We start from the raw sequence: 22,171 nt of genomic DNA on the forward strand, positions 1-22,171 counted from the left end.
TGCAGGGGCTCCAGGACTCTTCGTTGGAAGTTAGCAAGGAGAGCCCAAGCACCCCGCTGCCCACGCCCACCCTGCGCAGGAGACTCCCACGCAGTGAGAGGCGGAGACGATTGGGCGTCAAACAGCTCTTATGTTGGTAGCGCTTTAAGAAACGCCCACAGACAGATTCTACGAGTGACTAAGAGCAGCCACGCTAATATGGGCTGTGCAGTCCAGAGGGTTTAACCAGGCAATCCGATGCTCAAACGGAGCAGGATTACGCACGAGTAACTCCCAACCATTATAAGTTCTTAATAAGATTTATGAAACTCTGGACAAAGTGAGTAAACAGGTTACTGAAGCAACAAATAAAATTGACCAGAACAGTACAAGTATCAACAACTTGACCCAGCAGGTGAACTCGAATACAACATCAATTGAAAAATTACTGCAAGAATCAGCGTCAAGTCAAAAGATAGCTCAAGAAGCAAAAGAAAAAAAGGGGGCAGTAGAAGATAAGATAATCCCGATAAGTAAACGGCTTGGGGACCATCAGTTGCAGCTTGGGGCCCACCAGTCACTTTTGTCTATGATTGAATTGAAGGAGAAGCAGACCAGCCTAAGGGTCAGGGCTTGAGAAAGAGAATCTAAGTCATTTTTTGACACAGGAATTTGCAGGATTCTGGAAATTGGATGAGAAGCAAGATTTTAAGATACTAAAGGCTTTCAGACTTGGAAGAGAAGGGAGAAAGAACAGGGTGAGAGACTGTTTGATCACCCTTCGATCAAAAGAAGAAAGAGACAAGATACTGAACCTGCACTATCAGAATACTTTGACAATTCAGGACTCAAGAGTAGAGATATTTAAGGATATTCCGAAACAACTTCTGGACCTCAGGTCCAACTATACCAGGGGTCTGCAACCCGTGGCTCCGGAGCCGCATGTGGCTCTTTTACACCTTTCGCGGCTCCTGGGCGGATACTAGCGAGGGGAGGAGGCGCATTGTGCGCCCCGAGACTCCCCACTGTGGCAGGCGCTGTACTGGCTGTGACGTCACATGGGGGCGGTGCATGCGTTAGTCACGCACCGTCCCGACGTCACCTTCCCGCCTGCTGTCAGATCGCGGCTCCGGAGATATATTTGTTTTAAATGTCGCAGTGGTTTTGCAGCTCCCAGTTTTTTCCCCCTTCGGAAACGGGTCCAAGTGGCTCTTTTTGTCTTAAAGGTTGCAGACCCCTGAACTATACAGATCTGGTGTCACTGCTGAAAGGAAACAGAATCATATTTAGGTGGGAATTCCCTGAAGGCCTATCCTTTACCTTTAAAGGTAAAAAAATTAAAATAAGATCAGTGGAGGAGAAAGAAAATTTTTTGAGAGACCACGAAGAAGACCTGCAAAAAGGAGTGGAAGGAGAACCAGGAGCCTTGCGACAAGCAGCAGTAGACAAGGCACTATCACGCTTGGGACTGGACATACCACAGAAAGTGATACCACCGTCAGAACAAGAGCAGTTATTGGGAGCAGTTGGAGGAAAATAATTTAAATACAACATGTCTCTGCAACTATTAAGTTGGAACATTCATGGACTGAATTCCCTGGAGAAAAGGAAAAAAAGTCTTTCATTTGTTGAAAAAGGAGAATTTGGACCTAATTTGTTTACAGGAAACACATGTGATAAGGCTACACAGGAAAATATTGATCAACAAGAGATTGGGCCAAGAATTTATTTCATCAGACTGCACCTTCTGCCCCTGGTTCCCCAAGGCAGTCAACTCACCCTGAGGAGGGATTTCAAAGTTTCTGATGACTTGATCTGCAGGAAATTTCCAATCACAGGGAGCGGCATGGGTCCAGGGGGCAGCTTCCCATGGCTCGATATGCTCCTCACTGCTGCCGAAATGAGGAGCCAAGTCAGGCAGATGACAAGAAGGAGAGTTACAATGCTGGCCAGGTCCATGATGGAGGTCACTACCAGTCTGTCGCAGTGCAGACAACTGTCCCATTTTGACAGGGTTCTAGATACTGAATCAAGGCTGGATTTGGCCCCACCTTCTGCGTTATGTAACGCCACAAGGCCAACCTGTTGAGCGCTTTAATCCCAATAAACCTGTGCCAAAAGTTAATCATCTATTTCCTGGTTATCAGGATTGTGAATATTTGTTCCAGGAGCACGAGAGTTTGTGTGCACATTCTTCGTGATGTGGGTAAACGATTTCCATGCCATTGACTTTAAACTTTTTAATCTAGTGGTTTCTAGTCAATAGTCACGTTGTCCGCATTTGGACTCTCCTGATAATTGCGTATAGATTCCAAAGTTGTTATGAAATTTTTTTTTTTTTGAGGATGATTGCAAGACTAAAAGCCTCCTTTGAGTGGAGGGGCTGGAAGGAAGAAGGATTGGAGAGAGGCCTGGCTGGAGTAGAGAGGGAAGCAGCCAGAATCTGAAGAAGGTTGCTCATGGTTAACATATTCTGTGTTACAGCTAAATAAAAAATTGTTTTCAGCTTGCAGTTTCCAGCTTTCTTCATTAATACAAGGAACAGCACAGGGGTATCAAAAATGTGGCCAGCTAACTAAAGCGCAGCATACAACAGCTGGACTATACTAGGAACATCTATAACCTGCCGCTGTGGAGCAGAGCGATTAGGTCTAGTGAAAGAGATCCCACCACCTGCGGAACTTGGCATAGACTTTTTGTTACGTGATGACTGGGAGCGTGTGTTAGGGCGACTGCCAGTACTGCTGCCCAGCTGCGCACTACTCAGACCGGAGACTCAGATGTACCCGGTTGCTCCAAAATGCTAGGTGGAGGGTCTGGAATACAATCCTGCGTACCAACCATTGAAGCATTCAATAAATCTGGGAAGGTCAAGCCAAAAAGGCATCGGCAATGCTGGGAGTACAACAGAGGGACGTGTTTGCGGCCGAGCTGTAAGTACCTGCCTGAGTGGGGGAAATGCCTGGGCAACCATCCGGCCACGACTTGTTTCAACGGTAAACAGCCCTTTCGGGGCGGAAGGGGGCACTTCCACCAGGGTAACCATAGTGCCCCCAGTCCCTCCCAGAGTGCGGCCAGAAACCGGTATTAATACTAACCTCGGTCTGGCCTTCTCACCAATTAAACTTCAGCCATTGAAAGTCCTCGTTGATTTATATCCAAACAGGAAAGCCACCAGATATCTGTGGGATGGGTTTCCCCTCGGCTTTAGAATCCCTGTGTCATTCACACCCAGCTCCGGTAACTCCCCTAATCAGAAGTCAGTAAAGGACATGCCAGAAATTGCAAAAAAGAAAATATTTAAGGAAATTGTCGCTGGGAGGGTAGCTGGCCCCTTCATGGAGCCTCCTTTTGAGGGTTTACACATTTCACCATTAGGTATTGTCCCCAAGAAGGCCCCGGGAGAATTCCGCATGATTCACAACCTGTCCTACCCTAGGGGGACGTCAGTTAACGATGCCACACCTCAGGAACTCTGTTCTGTGAAGTATGTCTCCTTCGATCAAGCAGTAAAGCTTATTCGGGGATTTGGGAGGGGAGCCCTACTAGCGAAGTGTGACATTGAGTCAGCCTTTCGTCTCCTCCCAGTTCATCCGGAAGACTTCCACTGGCTGGGTTTTAAATTCTAGGGGGCGTATTTCATAGATAAAGTCATGCCCATGGGTTGCTCAGTAGCCGGTGCAGCCTTTGAGACCTTTAGCACATTCCTGGATTTGGCCCTTCGCTTTAGAACAGGTGCCAAAGGGGAGGGGCATTATTTGGATGACTTTAGTCTCGTGGCAAGTAACCCGCCCGACTGCATAGCGTTGCTACAAGCATTTACATCCTTGGCCGGGGAGCTTGGTGTCCCTTTGGTGAATGATAAAACTGAGGCTCCAGTCACAACCAGGACCTATTTGGGCATAGAGCTTGATACAATCGCACAAGCATCCCGCCTAACCAAAGAAAAGTTGTTGTTGTTGTTGTTGTTGTTGTTGTTGTTGTTGTTGCTTAGTCGTTTAGTCGCATCCGACTCTTCGTGACCCCCTGGACCAGAGCACGCCAGGCACTCCTTTCTTCCACTGCCTCCCACAACTTGGTCAAACTCATGCTGGTAGCTTCGAGAACACTGTCCCACCATCTCGTCCTCTGTCGTCCCCTTCTCCTTGTGCCCTCCATCTTTCCCAGCATCAGGGTCTTTTCCAGGGAGTCTTCTCTTCTCTTCTGAGGTGGCCAAAGTCTTGGAGCCTCAGCTTCAGGATCTGTCCTTCCAGTGAGCACTCAGAGCTGATTTCCTTCAGAATGGAGAGGTTTGATCTTCTTGCAGTCCATGGGACTCTCAAGAGTCTCCTCCTAGCACCATAATTCAAAAGCATCCATTCTTTGGCGATCAGCCTTCTTTATGGTCCAGCTCTCACTTCCATACATCACTACTGGGAAAACCAGAGCTTGAACTATACGGACCTTTGTTGGCAAGGTGATGTCTCTGCTTTTTAAGATGCTGTATTACGTGCACCAAGGGTGAGTGGGCTTACCTGGCCTCAAGCTGAGGATGGGGCAAGGGTCAGTAAAGAGCTGATTCACTTCGGCCAGGGTTACTTTTTTTTCTTGCCAGGCCAGGTTCTTCTCTGGACTTCTTCAGGTTAGTTCCTCATGTCGGGAATCAAGCCTTTATCAGGAGAAACTGGCAACTCTCCAGGCACCCGCCTTGATCTCCTGTTGACCTCCCTGTCTGCATTCCCCAGCAGGATACAGGCTAGGTCGCGATAGGCGATTCTTCTCGGCGTGAGAAGAACACCCCCCCTCTTTCCTGCCCCCCCAGCAGGGGAAAGAGATAGACAGAAACGTATTTACATTCCTTTATTTCTGTCCTTGCAGCATTACAAAAGCATGACTGCTCTCTTCAAGCTCCAGCAGTCGAGAGACACAAACACTTCCTGTACTTCCTGTACAAGAGCAAAAGGAAGAGCTCATATTACACTCTGAGCTAATTCCGGTGCATTGCCCTGTGAATTGACTCTCCCTCTGTTTCCCACAGAACAGTCCTAACATTCCATCATGTGCTGTTTTCAAGCTAGCAGCTCGCAGCTGCATTGCTTTTATATCGTAACACCTCAGTGGGGTTTGGGCCTGCAATGCGCCCTGCTGTGCCCCTTGCAGGTGGCACCTCTCCCACAGCTTTGGGGGTGGGGGGGCCGTCTCCCTTGCAGCAGAGGCCTCAGAGCTGCTCTGCAGCTGGCCAGGTGAGCTCTGGGCTGCTGGCAAGGCCTCTGTTTGTATCTAGAAGAAAGTCCATTAAGTCGAAGCACCTACTGAAGGTCATAACTCGAATCGTACGTGAGTGGAGCCGTACGTAAGCAGAGGTTCTACTGTAGTTAGAATGGGGGACTGGTGAGAGAAAGCTTAGACAGGGGTCAGCAAACCTTTTCAGCAGGGAGTTCTTCAGACCTTGTGGGGGGGCAGACTATATTTTGGGGGAAAATATGAATGAGTTCCTATGCCCCACAAATAACCCAGAGATGCATTTTAAATAAAAACACACATTCTACTCATATAAATACATGCTGATTCCTGGACCGTCCACGGGCTGGATTTAGAAGGCGATTGGGCCGCATCCAGCCCCCGGGCCTTAGTTTGCCTACCCAAGGCTTAGAACATCTAGATGGGAAATGGTTTGCTGGTAATTTTCTTGCATTGCTTTGCTGTGTGATGGATTTATTATGACACTTTGTTGTGCTATCTTGAATTTGGAGCTTCCAGGGGAAGTAATGAATCACTGGGGAACAATTTTTTTACTTTTGGAATGTTGTCTAGATTTCTACAACTGATTTAAGGTATTTTTGCACTGCTGAATCAGGAAATGGCATCCGTTTCTCTCCATCAGGTCAGGTTTACTGTAAACTGAATGGTGGGCATTGATAAAGGTAAGTACGCGTAAATTGCATGTTGCTTCACCATTTTTCAAACTTCAGGACTTGAACTTCCGTTTCTTGGAACTCCAGGAATGCTCAGCAGCAGGGAGGTCTCTCTTCAGAGTCCAAAAGTAGTCAGCCATCATGACTGTGTCCCAGCGACCCTGATACCTGGTCCCCATCTCTTTCATGTCCTGATGGAATCTCTCCCCCTGCTCATCACTCATTGAACCCAGGTTCTCAGGAAACCGGTCCATATGTGAAAATAGGTAGTGCATCTTGATGCTCATGTTGCAGCCCAGGTTTCTGAAAGCAGTCAGCATGTTGTTGACAAGTTCTGCGTAGTTTCTGGCCTTATTGTTGCCAAGAAAGTTCTTCACTACCAGAACAAATGCCTTCCACGCTTCCAGTTCCACTTCGTTCATTGAGTTTCCAAACTCTGGATCTCTGATGAGCTGACGGATCTGAGGACCGTCAAAGATGCCAGCTTTCAATTTCTCCATGGTCAATCCTGGAAAAGCCTGGCACAAGTAAGTGAAGCAGTCACCATCCTTGTCCAGAGCCTTGGTGAACTGCTTGATTAAGCCGAGCTTGATCTGTAGCGGTGGGAAGAGTATTCTGTCTCTGTCCACCAGAGGGTCGTTGATGATGTTCCTTTCTTTGCAAGGCACCAATTCCTCCTGCACAGGCCAGTCCTTCTTCGTGTAATGCTGAGCACGGTCCCTACTATCCCACATGCACAGAAAACATGGGTACTTGCTGAAGCCAGACTATTGTCCCAACAAAAAGTTCACCATCTTCAGGTCAACACAAATACTTTTTTTTTTATAAATATTTTATTCAGTTTTCAGATACAAAGATTATAAACATAGACTGAAACAAGGAATAAAGAAACAAGAAAAAGAAGAAAGAAATAAAAAAGAAAAACCAACCGTTCAACACATTTTTGAATAACTAACTGGACTTCCTCGCATCTCCCTTACCCTGCATTCTTTATAATAAAATTATCAGCAAATTATTACCTTGTTTCGTACCTTATTTTGTACTTTTCAAATACTATACATCAAATTTTTCATACTTTTCATCAATAACTCGTATCCTAAATTAAACATAGTATTACCTTAAAATTTAACCTTTTCTTACTTAAAATATAATTTCCTAGTTCCCAACTTTAATTGCTGAAGCTATAGTTTCCAAATCGTGAAAATTTTTAACATTCATATAACTTATATTGTTTTTGTAGATAGTCCTTAAATTTTTTCCAGTCCTCCTCCATTGCCTCTTCTCCCAGGTCTCGGATTCTGCCAGTCATCTCAGCCAGTTCCATGTAGTCCATCAATTGCGTCTGCCATTCTTCCAGTGTGGGCAGATCTTGTGTCTTCCAATATTTTGCAATGAGTATTCTTGCTGCTGTAGTCGCATACATAAAGAAGGTTCTGTCCTTCTTTAACACTTTCTGGCCAACAATGCCCAAGAGGAAGGCCTCTGGTTTCTTGGGGAAGGTATACTTAAATACCTTTTTTAACTCATTGTAGATCGTTTCCCAGAAGGCCTTCACTCTTGGACAGGTCCACCAGAGGTGAAAGAATGTCCCTTCAGCCTCCTTAGATTTCCAACATTTATTATCAGACAGGTGATATATCTTTGCGAGCTTGACTGGGGTCATGTACCACCTATATATCATTTTCATAATATTTTCCTTCAGGGCATTACATGCCGTGAATTTCATTCTGGTGGTCCATAACCTTTCCCAGTCCTCAAACATGATGTTATACCCAATATCCCGAGCCCATTTTATCATGGCTGATTTGACTGTCTCATCCTGAGTGTTCCATTTGAGCAACAAGTTGTACATTCTTGCAGGTCAACACAAATAAACCACTTATGCTGATCATATCCAATTTTCTCCAGCACATACTTCACCGCTTCATAGTTCTCCTTCAGTGTACTGGAGTGAGCCTGGGGTATAGAGGTAAACTGGTTGCCGTTGTGTAGCAGAACACATTTCAGTGATCGCTTGCTGCTGTCAATGAACAGTCACCAATCTTTGGGTTCGTACTGTGGCACTCCAAGCTTGAGCAGAAGCTGTGCAATATCTGCGCAGTACACCAAGTTCTTCTCTTCCAAGAAAAAACGGAGGTACTCTTGATGCCTGTTGCGGAAGAAGCTGATGCGAGCACTGTCAGAGATGAGGTTTTTTTCCTTCAGTCTGGATGCCAACAGTTCGGCAGAGTCCTTTGACAAGCTGAGGTCGCGAACTAGATCATTCAACTCCTTTTGGGAAAATGGATGTGGAGCATCATCTTCAAGAACCACTTCTTCTTCTTCATGTCCTTCAACACTGGAGGCATCTTCGTCACTAATGTCAGAAAGTTCTCCGAAGATAGGCACTGGAATTTCATCACAATGAGCTACAGGACGACATGCTGATTGAAGATCAGGATACTTGAGGCTGCTCCGGTATTTTCTGTTGATCCCAGTTGCACCAATTTATGGAAGATTTCGAGGTTTTATGACTTCAAACTGATCCCTTTTCGACATAATCACCCAGAACTATCGGACCTGAATACTTCTTGTCATTAAAATAATCATTTCCAATCAAAACAATTATTCGACATGGCATTTTACCCCCACCAACTTCTTCTAAAATGCTCCACACAAGCGTACATGTGAACAAAAATGTAAAAAAAAATGACATGTGGCCATAGCTCAAAAACTTGACCTGATTGAGCAAAACCAATGTGATTTTTGGATTCAGCACATCCGATTCGTCCTAAATCAACTGAAAAAATGCAGACAACAAATTTGTTGTTGACCAGTGTTATGGTTGGAAGTAGAGGTGTTCCACTGTATTCAGGTGTGGGAGGCGGCGGGAATAAGAAATACCATATTTTTCGCTCTATTGGACGCAGTTTTTCCTCTCCAAAAATTGAGGGGAAATGTGTGTGCATCCTATAGAGCGAATGCGGGCTTGTGCCATAGCCGCGCGCAACCCCTCCGGCAAGGAGAGGCTGCACGGGGCTAAAGGGGAAGCCAAAACAGCGAGCGGGATCCATCCTGCTCGCTGCCTTGGCTTGTGCCATAGCCGCACGCAACCCCTCCAGCAGGGAGAGGTTGTGTGCAGCCTGTACGCTGCTCTTTGGGGCTGGGGGGAAAAAATATTTTTTCCCTTGGTTTCCCCCCCTAAAAACTGGGTGCGCCCTATGGTCCGGTGCGCCCTATGTTGCGAAAAATACGGTAGTAAAGGAGCTTCTCCCAGCTTCAAGGGTGTCTTCTCCACCCTGCCACCCATTCTAACAATTCAGGGGTTTGGGGAGAACAAGGAGTCTATGGAAATAACTTCCCCTTCCCCAAATAATATATGCGTTGTTTGCTCCCTCCAAGAAAGCAGGTTGGAGATCTGCGTGAAACTGGTCCAAATTTACGGATAATGGGCAATTTCTCCCATCCAACCCGCTGAATTCCTGACCCTCCAGGACACAAATAGCCCTTCTGCTGGGACAGGGGATGCATAAACTGATGGGCATTGCCCAGCTGAAGGCTCTACAGTGGTACCTTGGGTTACAGACGCTTCAGGTTACATACGCTTCAGGTCACAGACTCCGCTCACCCAGAAATTGTACCTCGGGTTAAGAACTTTGCTTCAGGATGAGAATAGAAATCGTGCTCCGGCGGCGTGGCAGCAGCGGGAGGCCGCATTAGCTAAAGTGGTGCTTCAGGTTAAGAACAGTTTCAGGTTAAGAACGGACCTCCAGAACGAATTAAGTACTTAACCCGAGGTACCACTGTTTTTGGTTTGAGGCAAAAACTCATGTGTCTGTGTTTGTGACATGTTAGGCTCCTTTGTGCAATGGAGAGCTGGATTTGGGCTGAGAGGGGCCAATCGAGCAAAACTGACCTTTGCTGTCACCTGAAGTTTGTTCGTGCTTGTGTGGTGGGGTCAGTAGAGAGAGTACATTTGTCTGGAAAACCAAACCAGTCCTCGAAATAAATTCACCAGCTGAGTGGGGAAGAGGGGGAAGACGGTGAGAATTGTTTCTACAGCAGCCAGTCTGGTGAGGAGCACCTGGGAGCATAGCTGTCAACTTTTCTTGCGAGGAATCCTATTTGGAATAAAGGAATTTCCCTTTAAAAAGGGGAAACATTGACAGCTATGCCTGGGAGGCGGGGGAACTACCACAGGACTGGTCTCCTGGCAGTGGGGTCGCTGTTGTGAGGCAGGGCAAGACATCAGAGAAGGCCGGGGGCGTTACTGGAGTGCGTAAGTCCTCCTGGTGCACCAAAACTGCGTCCAGCACAGCTCTTGCAGTATCCCAGTGGATGAGAGCCAGGCTCTGCAGTGAGCGAGCAGCTGGGGGGCATAGCCTGGAGGGGCCTTCTGAGTCCAGGGTCCTTGGATGACCAGTGGCAGAGCATATGAGGGGGGTGTGGCGTGCAGGGCCTTGCAGAGCCAAGCAGAGGCCCGGGCCAGGTAGACAATGTGCCCCCCCTTTTCCCCCTGGGGATAACTGAAGTCTTATAAATAAGTAAGTATATAAACAATTTTCACAAAAGATATGCTGACAAATAATTTTATTTCAAGACTTGAACCATATCTGCATATAAAGGACAAAATGGAAAATATAGATATACAATTGTTGTTGTTGTTGTTTAGTCGTTTAGTCGTGTCTGACTCTTCGTGACCCCCTGGACCAGAGAAGAAGAAGAAGAAGAAGAGGAGTTTGGATATCCTGCTTTATCACTACCCGAAGGAGTCTCAAAGCGGCTAACATTCTCCTTTCCCTTCCTCCCCCACAACAAACACTCTGTGAGGTGAGTGGGGCTGAGAGACTTCAGAGAAGTGTGACTGGCCCAAGGTCACCCAGCAGCTGCAGGTGGAGGAGTGGAGATGCGAACCCGGTTCCCCAGATTACAAGACTACCGCTCTTAACCACTACACCACACTGGCTCTCATGCCAGGCACTCCTGTCTTCCACTGCCTCCCGCAATTTGGTCAAACTCATGCTGGTAGCTTCGAGAACACTGTCCCACCATCTTGTCCTCTCTCGTCCCCTTCTCCTTGTGCCCTCCATCTTTCCGAACATCATGGTCTTTTCCAGGGAGTCTTCTCTTCTCATGAGGTGGCCAAAGTATTGGAGCCTCAGCTTCAGGATCCGTCCTTCCAGTGAGCGCTCACGGCTGATTTCCTTAAGAAAGGAGAGGTTTGATTCTTCATGCAGTCCATGGGACTCCCAGGGGTCTTCTCCAGCACCATAATTCAAAAGCATCCATTCTTTGACGATCAGCCTTCTTTATGGTCCAGCTCTCACTTCCATACATCACTACTGGGAAAAGATATACAATAGTGCTTTTTAAAAATACATAGGGAAAAGTATTATTTTAAGTATTTACATTTATAAACGCTTTCCTAGCATTGTGAATATGCTGACCGAAGCCCCCTTTGGAATCAGAGGCCCGGACCATGTGGCCCATATGGTCCCCCTCCCCTGTCTGGGCCTGGTGGCGTGTGCCCTTATAGGCACGAGATAGCCGCTCGGGCGCACGGAGCAGCATGCCCGCCCTGCAGCCGGGGGCAGAGCCAGTCACCCGTGGGGGGGGGGAGCAAGCCACTGATGGCGGACATTTAGCGAGCCACCCACCCATGACTCCCAAGCCTTTCCCAGGTGTCAAAACGAAGGGGGAAGGGGAGAATGCCGCCAGCAAATTAGCACAGCTCCCTCCCTTCCCGTGACGGCTCGGGGTAGGCTTGGGAGTCACGGGCAGGCGGCGTGCCAAATGTCACCCCCTCAGTGAAAACACCCAGGGCGGACCACCCCCACCGCACCCCCCTCCTCTGCCCCTGTGGATGACCTACCTGCTGGCTGTGGGACTGATGCCAGGAGACTGGGTAACAATACTGACTTAACTGCTCCTGGCAACCCTGAAATCGGTGGCCGAGAAAATATTTCTAATTGTTTTTAGTAAAGGGACCCCTGACCGTTAGGTCCAGTCGCGGACGACTCTGGGGCTGCGGCGTTCATCTCGCTTTGTTGGCCGAGGGAGCCGGCGTACAGCTTCCGGGTCATGTGGCCAGCAGGACTAAACCGCTTCTGGCGAACCAGAGCAGCGCACGGAAACGCCGTTTACCTTCCCGCCGGAGCGGTACCTATTTATCTACTTGCACTTTGACGTGCTTTCGAACTGCTAGGTTGGCAGGAGCAGGGACTGAGCGACGGGAGCTCACCCCGTCGCGGGGATTCGAACCGCCGAACTTCTGATCGGCAAGTCCTAGGCTCTGTGGTTTAACCCACAGCACCACCCGCGTCCCAGGGCAAGTACCAGCCCTTAAAAAAACAAACACTGAAATTATTATGAAATAAGATAAATCTCTGAGCTTTTGCTGGACACTATCCATGCATGGATTATTATTATTTTTGCAAGAACATTGAGGTGTCCAGAAATGTTTTCCTCAGCAAATGTCAACCTGCTCAAGATGCCAGGTCCTGAGCTGAGATACCAGACTCCAGAAGCACTCGGTGAATCCCTGGAGAAACGTGTAGCCTTGTGGGAAAACTGCAAGACTGCAAACTCTTGATTCCCCTCCCTCTCCATGGGTCCCTTCCTCAGCTTTTTCCCTACCTGCAGCTGTATCATTTTCTCCAGCGACGCCCCTCCGGAAAAGTGCTCCACGTCCGTGAGTCGGAGGTCCAGCTCCTCCAGCCACACCCGGATGGTCTCTTTCTCCAGCTCAAACTTTTCCCACTGGTTCACAAAATGCTGGCAGGGGGAAGGAAGGGGAAGAGCCTATCAAACGCTGCCCTTTATTCACAGAGCTAAGAGATACCTGGACAATATTGTAGGAGGAACATCTGCCCTGAAGCAGCTATTAAAAAATGGCCTAGGTTATCCCTGTGGAATCGTATGATGCATGATCCACAGCACTGGGTCATAATAATAATAATAATAATAATAATAATAATGAATTTTATTTATACCCCGCCCTCCCCAGCCAGAGCTGGGTTCAGGGCGGCTAATACCAGTAAAATTACAATATAAACATAATGGGGGGGCACGCAATTTAAAATACAGGTTTAAATGCCACTTAAATTGCAGCCTAATTTGAATAGTAGCCCATAGATCAAAACCATAAGGGGAGGGAAACATAAGGGTCAGACTGAGTCCAAACCAAAGGCCAGGTGGAACAGCTCTGTCTTGCAGGCCCTGCGGAAAGATGTCAAGTCCCGCTGGTCTCTTGTGACAGAGCGTTCCACCAGATCGGGGCCACGTCCGAAAAGGCCCTGGCTCTGGTTGAGGCCAGCCTAACCTCCCTGTGGCCTGGGATCTCCAAGATGTTTTTATCTGAAGACCGTAAGGTCATCCGTGGGACATAGCAGGAGAGGCGGTCCCGTAGGTACGGGGGTCCTAGGCCGCATCCGTAGCTGCCTTTGCAGAGCCACAGTCCCAGGGTTTGAATGTGGCCCTCGAGACCTCTCTATGTGGCCCACAGGACCCTTCCCAAGACACACCCCTCATTGGTCCCAATTTCCTTGGGTGGAATAATATATCCTTGAGCTCTGGCAATGGAGGGAGGAGAGAGACAGGTGTTTGTGAATGTGCATAGGAGAGCCAAAACTCAGCACAGGGTGTCTGCCTTGTAAGCGGAAGGTTAAGTCCGTGGCGTCTCCAGACAGGGCTGCCTAAAATCCTGCAGAGTCGCTGCCAGTCAGTGTACACAGTACTGAGTTAGATGGAGCAAAGATCTGACAGCTTCCTGTCTTCCTGAACCAGCCCAGTGTATAAAGTTAAAATTCAGGTTCGCTGCTCCACAGACCACTGGCATGCGGCCCTCGAAAGCTTATTGATGTGTACTAAGTTGAATAGGATCCAAAATGCAGCAGTCTGATTGGTCCAAGAACAATAGGATCCAGAATGCAGCAGTCTGATTGGTCCGCAGGAGGACAGGAAGACTGGAGTGCCTGGAACAGGTGAGGCTGCAGGTCCCTTATTTTGGCTGATGGTCCCTTATTTTCAAATCTGTAAGTTGACAGCTATGCTGCTTGAACTGGCCTTTGACCCGCCCTCGGCCAGGGAGGGCAATGGACGGCCGGCCGGGGGTGGGCCTAAGGCCACAAGAAAAGAGGCTGACTCCTGGGCTCAAGCCTCTTTTGCCTTTTTCCTTCCAAGATCAGGATCAGGATCGTGTCCAGGCGGCCGGACTGAGGTAAGTAACCAGCCTTCTTGACTTTTGCCTGGGGGGGGATTTGCCCCTCCGCCAGGCTAGGCAGCATTTTAGCCTGCTCGGTTAGGCACGTTGCGTACCTTTTGGGAGCTTTTCCCTGGCAGCAGTGGGGGGGGGGGGAGCCGACTCCTCCACCGGCAGCAGCTTGCCCAGGGTGCTGCCAGCCCGAGTGGGCAGCCTGGCCCCTGAGTAGGCCGCTAGGTCAGCCTACCAGCTTTTGTGATGTCCAGCGGTGGTGTGGGCCCCAGCTAGGCCACAGCCGCGGGCTGCTTGTGTTGTAAACAAAAATTGCCCTTTTCCCTTATGGGGTATCCAAGAGCCCATATAGAGTCCTTACATAGGTTCCCTATTGGTAGGAGAGAATAACAGAGGCCAACCAGAGAATACTGAGAAGCAAAGCAGCTAGTAAGCCTGATCTTTATTGATCTGTTGCAACTGGGTGCTCCCCTCATCCGCAGGAGAGAGCAGGGACCCAGAAAAATGGTGTGCAAGGCCTTATAAAGACTTTTGAAATTGCCACCCTGTAGATCAAGACCACCCCCAGAAACATCACACATACATCACCGAAGGGGTGTAACCTAAGACCACCCGTCAGATACATCATACCTACATCACAGAAAAGGCGGTCTTAAAACAGAAATTTGAATGTTGTTTTTCTTCTGTCTGGCAAGTTACTTGATTGGATTTCCTGGGTAGCCTGGCCAGACTTTTGTAATGATAAATACTTAGTTCCTGGGCTCACACCCTATTCAAACACAGACAGGATTTGTGAGGAAAGAGACAATGGGGAGGCTTTTCCATTTTGACCTTGCAGAGAAAAGATTTGCTCAGTTTAGGAGTCAAAATGGTTCCAGGTTGGCCTTCCTGCGCTGATCTATGTAAGTGCTTGGTTGGTACACTTATGAACATTACCATATATCTAAGACCATAAAATTCCTATTACAAGCTTGCATTGGGGGGGGGGGCATCGCTCCCCACCGCCGCCTGCCCAGTGCTCCTTCCGACCCAGGCGGGTGGCGCGGGGCTCCAGCAAAGCCGCGGCCTGCTTGCTTTTATGGTGGGGGGACGGGCACCGGGAGGGCGGCACGGGCCTGAAAAGACGCAAAACGCAAAACAAATGTATCTGTGTACTGGCTCACTAGGGAAACTTCAGAAATTCCTGAGTGGTAATTCCTGGCATCCTGATACCTGAGTGCCAGACAGGCAGCCATTCCAGAAATAGCAAACCCAGATGAAGACCAAAGGGTGTGATTAACTTGGCTGGGAAACAGGGAAATGTAAATATCTCTTTTGTTACACTTGATGGGTGTTTGGTGGAGGGCAAGGGGAACCATAGGGCAGGGTCCAGGATGCTCAGATTACGGCCACCAGACCTCCCCTTTCATGATGTAACCGTGATGTATGGGGGGGGTGTAACATGGGGATTAGCAGCTAATAAAATTTGGGGGCTCTTTTGTTTGGGGCTTCCATCTTGTTCCACCTTGTGGCAGGTGGGAGTCCTGTCGGGCCAGTCTTCAATCAAGACCAAGCCTACTGGCTGCTGTTTTGCTCTGGTCTTCCTGGCTGGGGTCTTTGTTTTTTGTCCTAGGGAGCCCTCATATTTCTCTGTTAACAGGGAGCATTGAGACTAGAGCGGGCAAAATTATTTGCCCCCACCTCCCTACAAAGTGGTCCAAGGCTTCTTGCAAACAAATAAATGGGTGATAAAATGTTATTAATGTAAGGTTACCAGGTGTCCCTGTTTCCTGAGGACAGTCCCCGGATTTACAAATCAGTCCCCTGACAAAATCCATTGAAGTTGAAAAGTGTCCCCAGATTCATTGAAAAAAATCTGGTAACCTTATATTAATGGTTCATGATGTTTTTGTGTGGATTCACCCAGAAGTCGGTTCTGCCTCCTTTCTGTGTGATGCCATGATCTTTTTAAAAAAACAGCCTTTTAATAATATTTTAAAGTGCCTTTTCCTCTCAAAATCATTTCCTTCAAAATACCCATTTCTAAATGTGCTCTTGTTCATGTTCAAGCAGAGTCTGTGGCAGCAAAATGTTCTGCAGAAAAGGCCACCCGGAATTCCAGATGTTGCCGCAGCAACCAAAGAGCAGAGGTTGTCAGAGTTAACAACTAAGGTCCTGCGTTTCAAAAGGCAGCCGCCTGCGATCTACGGAACTCCTAGCCTCAGGGTGATGTACGCTGACACACTGAACTTAATGGGGATGGCTAACCTAGGTTCCTTGATTTCTGTGACACTGTGCTGAGTGGAAGAAAGGCGGTGTGCACATCATACATTTAAACACAGGAATCCTGGGTATAGCCGTTTGTCAAGGGTGCTGGGAACTGTAGTTCTTAGGAGGATTCTTAGGAGGAAGGGAATGTGCCGCAAATGTATGGGGCATGCGTAGTTGAATACAAATTCCATCTTTTTTAAGAACAGTTAAATGAATGGAGGAGGATAGGCCTAACAGTGAATATTTGTGTTAACAACTAATAATTGAACACTTGGGGGGGGGGGTATTCTCTCTCCTTTCCTCAGGTGCTACAGCCCATCTCTGAACAGATGCAGCCAGGCACTGCACTGCAGGAACAGATTCTGGAACCCGCTGGAGGAAGAGCCTGTGGAACTCCCAGAGACAACTTTCTTCTCTCCATGCATTATGAAGAGTCCACGCCGCACCAGCACTCCCTGCCTTCTAAGTGGGTGGTGGCCCACTGTACGTGAGCATGAGGTGGAAGGATCTGGCGTAGCGGTTTTGCTGGAGGCAGGAGAGCTCCGACGGGTACAGAGGAAAGGGGCTGGCCAGGAGCAGCAGCAGCAGCAGCAGGATGGCGCTGAGGATCATCACCGTCCTGTTCCATATGGCGGGGAGTCTGGGGGGCTTCTGGGTTCAGAGGCAGGAGATGAGCGAAGGCTCTTGTAGGCTGGATCTGGAAGGAGAAGAAAATGGTTCAGATTCGTAAATCTGGTTGTTGCAACACTTCTTTGAATAATAATAATAATAATAATAATAATAATAATAATAATAATAATAATTTATTTATATTCCGCCCTCCCAGCCAAAGCCAGGCTCAGAGTGGCTAACAACAGTAAAATAATACAGCATTCTTTATGGACTTAGATAAAGGGACCAGGGCACCACTGTATTGCCGTACGTTCCAACGGAGGACCTTAAGGTCCACAAATGGCAACATTTTGGAGGTCCCAGGTCGCAAGGTGGTTGGACTGGTCTCAACTAGGGCCAGGGCCTTTTCAGTACTGGCCCCAACTTGGTGGAACGCTCTGTCACAAGAGACCAGGGCCCTGCGGGACTTGACATCTTTCCGCAGGGCCTGCAAGACAGAGCTGCATTTTAACCTGTATTTTAAATTGTTTTTTTTCCTATTATGTTTTTACTGTAATTTTACTGATGTTAGCCTCCCTGAGCCTGGCTCTGGCTGGGGAGGGCGGGGTATAAATAAAAATATTATTTATTATTATTATTATTATTATTATTATTATTATTATTATTATTATTGCAAGGAGATGCCACCAGGGCTAAAGTCTGGTAGGAAGCACAAGCTCAATGGGCCTCCTAAATCCAGAGGGGTGGAAGTGGCTGGCGGTTGTCCAGTGTTACCCAAAGAAAGCACTCTGCACATGCTCAGAAGTGCATTCCTTACAGCTTCAGGGTCTCCAACCATTCCTTTCTCGGTTGCAGCCCAAGGCAGCGAAGCCACAAAGATCCAGGGATCCGTTTCCCAGTGTTCCCAACCTATCAACTGCTTACCTGCCCAGCGTTGCTGGCTGGGGTTGGCCGAGTTGTCCTTTTTGCCCATTGCCGTGACTTCTGCCTCTTTGGTCGTTTCCCGCTTGCCTGGGATTGCACTGGGAATTGCAGATTGAGGACACTTAGGGAGACAGGCCCACAAGTCCCAGTGACCTGCAGAGCGGACAGAAAGATTATGAGGTGCTGCCCTCTAGGGAGCCAGATCATTGGTCCATCTAGTTCAGTGTTGGCTACACTGGCTGGCAGCAGCAGCTCTCCAGGGTTTCATGCAGAGGATTTATTGCCCAGGACTGAACCTGGGACCTTCTCCATGCGAAGGAGCGGTGGGCTCTTCCCCTGTTATGTGGAGCACCTGCTTGGCATGTAGAAGGCCTTGGGTTCCATCCCTGGCATCTCCAGGTAGGGCCAAGATGGAAAAGGCTAAAACCCTGGACAGCCACTGACCATCAGAGTACACCAATATTTCTCAAACCTGAGTCCCCGGTTGTTGTTGGACTACAACTCCCATCATCCCTAGCTAGTGGGGTGAGTGGTCAGGGATGATGGGAGTGTCGACATGCAGAGGGGCTGGGAAGCCAGCTGGCAAGCCCAGCTCGCCCTCTTTGGCCTCTCAGGGTTGGAGCCGTCAGAATCATAGCAGATTTGGCTCCAAAGACGAACAGCTGCCCAGCCCTAGCACGAAGCACAACACAGAGAGATGTCTTTGTCAAATTGGAAGGAAGCTCGCTTTATCGGTCAAGGGAGCCAGCGTACAGCTTCCGGGTCATGTGGCCAGCATGACTAAGCCGCTTCTGGCAAACCAGAGCAGCGCACGGAAACGGCGTTTACCTTCCCGCCGGAGTGGTACCTATTTATCTACTTGCACTTTGACTTGCTTTCGAACTGCTAGGTTGGCAGGAGCTGGGACCGAGCAACGGGAGCTCACCCCGTCACAGGGATTGTTTTTAGAATGCTTAAAAGAAAATATTGATGTGCTTGCTGCCCTGGGCGAGAAATAAATTGAAATAACAACTACGATGTAATCATCTTTCTTCCACCCCCACCTGCCACAATATGGGCTTATAGCAACACTGGGTTACTTTATAAGTCAGATCTCTAAGAAACGCACACACACATACACACACACACACGGCACCTGCACGTGTTATGGTGTTTCCTGCTTGGCAGGGGGTTGGACTCGATGGCCCTTGTGGTCTCTTCCAACTCTATGATTCTATGATTCTATGCACGTTGGGTAATGCCAAATATCCAGATGGCAATAATAATAATAATAAATTTTATTTATATCCCGCCCTCCCCAGCCGAAGCCGGGCTCAGGGCTGCTAACAACAATCAAATAATCAGTCAAATAATCACACAATCTAAAAATATTTCATTATAAAAATTAATTAAATCAAATTGATGGCAACCAATTAAGCAAAATTCTGAGCAGGTTGCCAGAGGAGGGAGTCAGGCTGCGACCTGACCAAAAGCCTGGCGGAACAACTCTGTCTTGCAGGCCCTGCGGAAAGATGTCAGGTCCCGCAGGGCCCTAGTCTCTTGTGACAGAGCATTCCACCAGTTTGGAGCCGCAGCCGAGAAGGCCCTGGCTCTAGTTGAGGCCAGCCTAACCTCTCTGAGGCCTGGGACCTTGAGGATGTTATTATTTGCAGACCGTAGGTTTCTCTTTGGGGCATACCAGGAGAGGCGGTCCCGTAGGTACGAGGGTCCTAGGCTGTATAGGGCTTTAAAGGTTAAAACCAGCACCTTAAACCTGATCCTGTACTCCACCGGGAGCCAGTGCAGCTGGTATAATACCGGATGAATGTGTTCTCGCAGCGAAGACCCCATAAGGAGTCTCGCCGCGGCATTCTGCACCCGCTGGAGTTTCTGGGTCAGTCTCAAGGGCAGCCCCACGTAGAGCGAGTTACAATAATCCAGTCTGGAGGTGACCGTTGCATGGATCACAGTGGCTAGGTCAGGACGAGAGAGATAAGGGGCCAACTGCTTAGCTTGGCGGAGATGAAAAAATGCCGCCTTTGTTGTAGCTGCAATCTGCGCCTCCATAGAGAGGGAGGTATCGAAGATTACACCCAAACTCTTAACGGCCGGTGCTGGCACTAATTGCACCCCCGCAAGAGATGGGAGTTGCCCCCTCGATCCCATATCGTCCCGCCCCAGCCAGAGGACCTCTGTCTTCGAAGGATTTAACTTCAACCGGCTCCCACGTAACCATCCAGCCACAGCTTCCAGACATCTGGTCAGTGTGTCTGGGGCCGAGTCAGGATGGCCATCCATCAACAGATAGAGTTGGGTGTCATCAGCATACTGATGGCAACCCAGCCCAAAACTCCGGACAAGCTGGGCGAGGGGGCGCATAAAGATGTTAAAAAGCATCGGGGAGAGAATTGCACCCTGAGGCACTCCACACACCAAGGAGTGGCGTGATGACAATTCCCCCCCAAGCGCCACCCTCTGTCCCCGACCAGAGAGAAACAAGCGCAGCCATTGAAGGACTGTGCCCTGGATCCCCACGTCGGCAAGGCGGTGGTCCAGGAGTTCGTGATCGACCATGTCAAAGGCTGCTGACAGATCTAGAAGAATCAGCAGCCCCGACCCGCCTCGATCCAGCTGCCTGCGGAGATCATCTGTTAGGGCGACCAGAGCCGTCTCGGTCCCATGACCAGCGCGGAAGCCGGACTGGAATGGATCCAGAGCAGATGTTTCATCCAGAAACCTACCAAACTGTTCAGCAACCGCTCTCTCAATCACCTTACCCAGGAATGGAAGATTCGAGACCGGGCGGTAATTGGATAGATCTGAGGGATCTAATGATGTTTTCTTTAAGAGCAGACGCACCACCGCCTCCTTCAGTTCCCCTGGGAATATCCCGGTGCCAAGCGACAAATTGATGATATCCCCCAAGGGGCCCCGCACCTCGTCTGGACACGCTCTAATCAGCCATGACGGGCACGGGTCAAGAGGACAGGTGGTGGGCTTTCCAGCTTGGAGGAATCTGTCCACATCGGCTGGAGATATCCGGTCAAAGTGGTCCAATACTGGACCCGAGGACAGTCGAGGGGCCTCCAGTTCCTTTATTGTATCCAAATTGGCAGGGAGGTCATGGCGGAGCAACAGGACCTTCTCCGCAAAAAAGCTCGCAAATGCCTCACAGCTGTGTGTCAGATTGTTATTTAAATTTGGCTGTCCTTCAAGGGACGTTAAAGACCGAATTATACTAAATAATTGCGCCGGGCGAGAGCTAGCGGATGCAATGGAGGCCGAGAAGTAAGACTTCTTAGCGGCCTTCACTGCCATCTCATAGGTTTTCATAAAAACCCTATAAGATGTTCTTGAGGCTCCGTCATGGGCACCCCGCCATACTCGCTCTAGCCGTCTGAGGCCCCGTTTCATTTTCCGGAGCTCCTCGGTAAACCAGGGAGCCCGGTTTCTGCGGGGTCGCAGAGGGCGCTTAGGTGCGATCTCATCGATGGCTGCCAGGAGCTGGGTATTCCAGCCCTCAACAAGCTCAGTCAATGAGTCGCCAGGGGGAGTAAGGTCCCGCAAGGCTTGACGGAATTTATCCGGGTCCATCAGCCTCTGCGGGCGAGCCCAAATCGGCTCGCCACCTAAGCAGGGTGGGGGTGGAAAGTCAATCCTGGCTTTCAGAGCGTAGTGATCAGACCATGGCACCTTCATCGAAGGAGACATGATCACATCTATACCGGCACCAAAGATCAGATCCAGCGTGTGGCCTGCTTGATGTGTGGGGCCCGAAACAAACTGGGAGAGCCCTAGTGTCGCCATGGAAGACACCAGGTCCAGAGCCTGTGAGGAGGGAGTGGCATCAGCATGGATGTTGAAGTCCCCCAGTACCAATAGGTTAGGGAACTCCAAGGCCCAGCCGGCCACCGCCTCCAACAGCCCTGACAGGGTGGCTGCTGGTGCGCTAGGTGGCCGGTACACCAGCCAGACAGCCAAGCTCTCCTCGGAGCCCCACACTAGGCCAACACATTCAATGCCGGGGATCGATGGCGATGGTAGAGCCCTGAAAGAACAATTTTCCCGGATTAATACTGCCACCCCTCCCCCCCGGCCCACAGTCATTTTCCCGGATTAATACTGCCACCCCTCCCCCCCGGCCCACAGTCATTTAAAAAATGTCTGCAAACCAAAAATAAGCAAATCAGCATCCCAATCCCATGTAATAAGACCTGGGAAAGATTGTGAACTTGTTGCTACCTTTTGTTTCAGGGCTGATTCTAAACTCTTCTGTCGCTGCTACCCCAAAATCCTGAGTTTCTCTGTTATTTCCTGAGGTCAGCTAACACTTCTGCCTGTA

General features: G+C 49.1%; 1 long non-coding RNA gene across 1 annotated transcript; it reads right to left on the reverse strand.

Annotated features, from left to right (window-relative positions):
• Positions 1 to 16,520: 16,520 nt before the first annotated feature.
• On the reverse strand, positions 16,521 to 18,974 carry LOC308590649. The gene is made up of 2 exons (XR_014009839.1): positions 17,851 to 18,974; positions 16,521 to 17,011 (listed from the first exon to the last, which is right to left on the reverse strand). It is a non-coding gene; the product is annotated as an uncharacterized lncRNA (long non-coding RNA).
• Between the last annotated feature and the right edge of the window lie 3,197 nt (positions 18,975 to 22,171).

Source organism: Podarcis bocagei, assembly GCF_964188305.1.
Source record: "Podarcis bocagei genome assembly, chromosome: 7".
In the NCBI taxonomy this organism is placed as follows: Eukaryota; Metazoa; Chordata; class Lepidosauria; order Squamata; family Lacertidae; genus Podarcis; species Podarcis bocagei.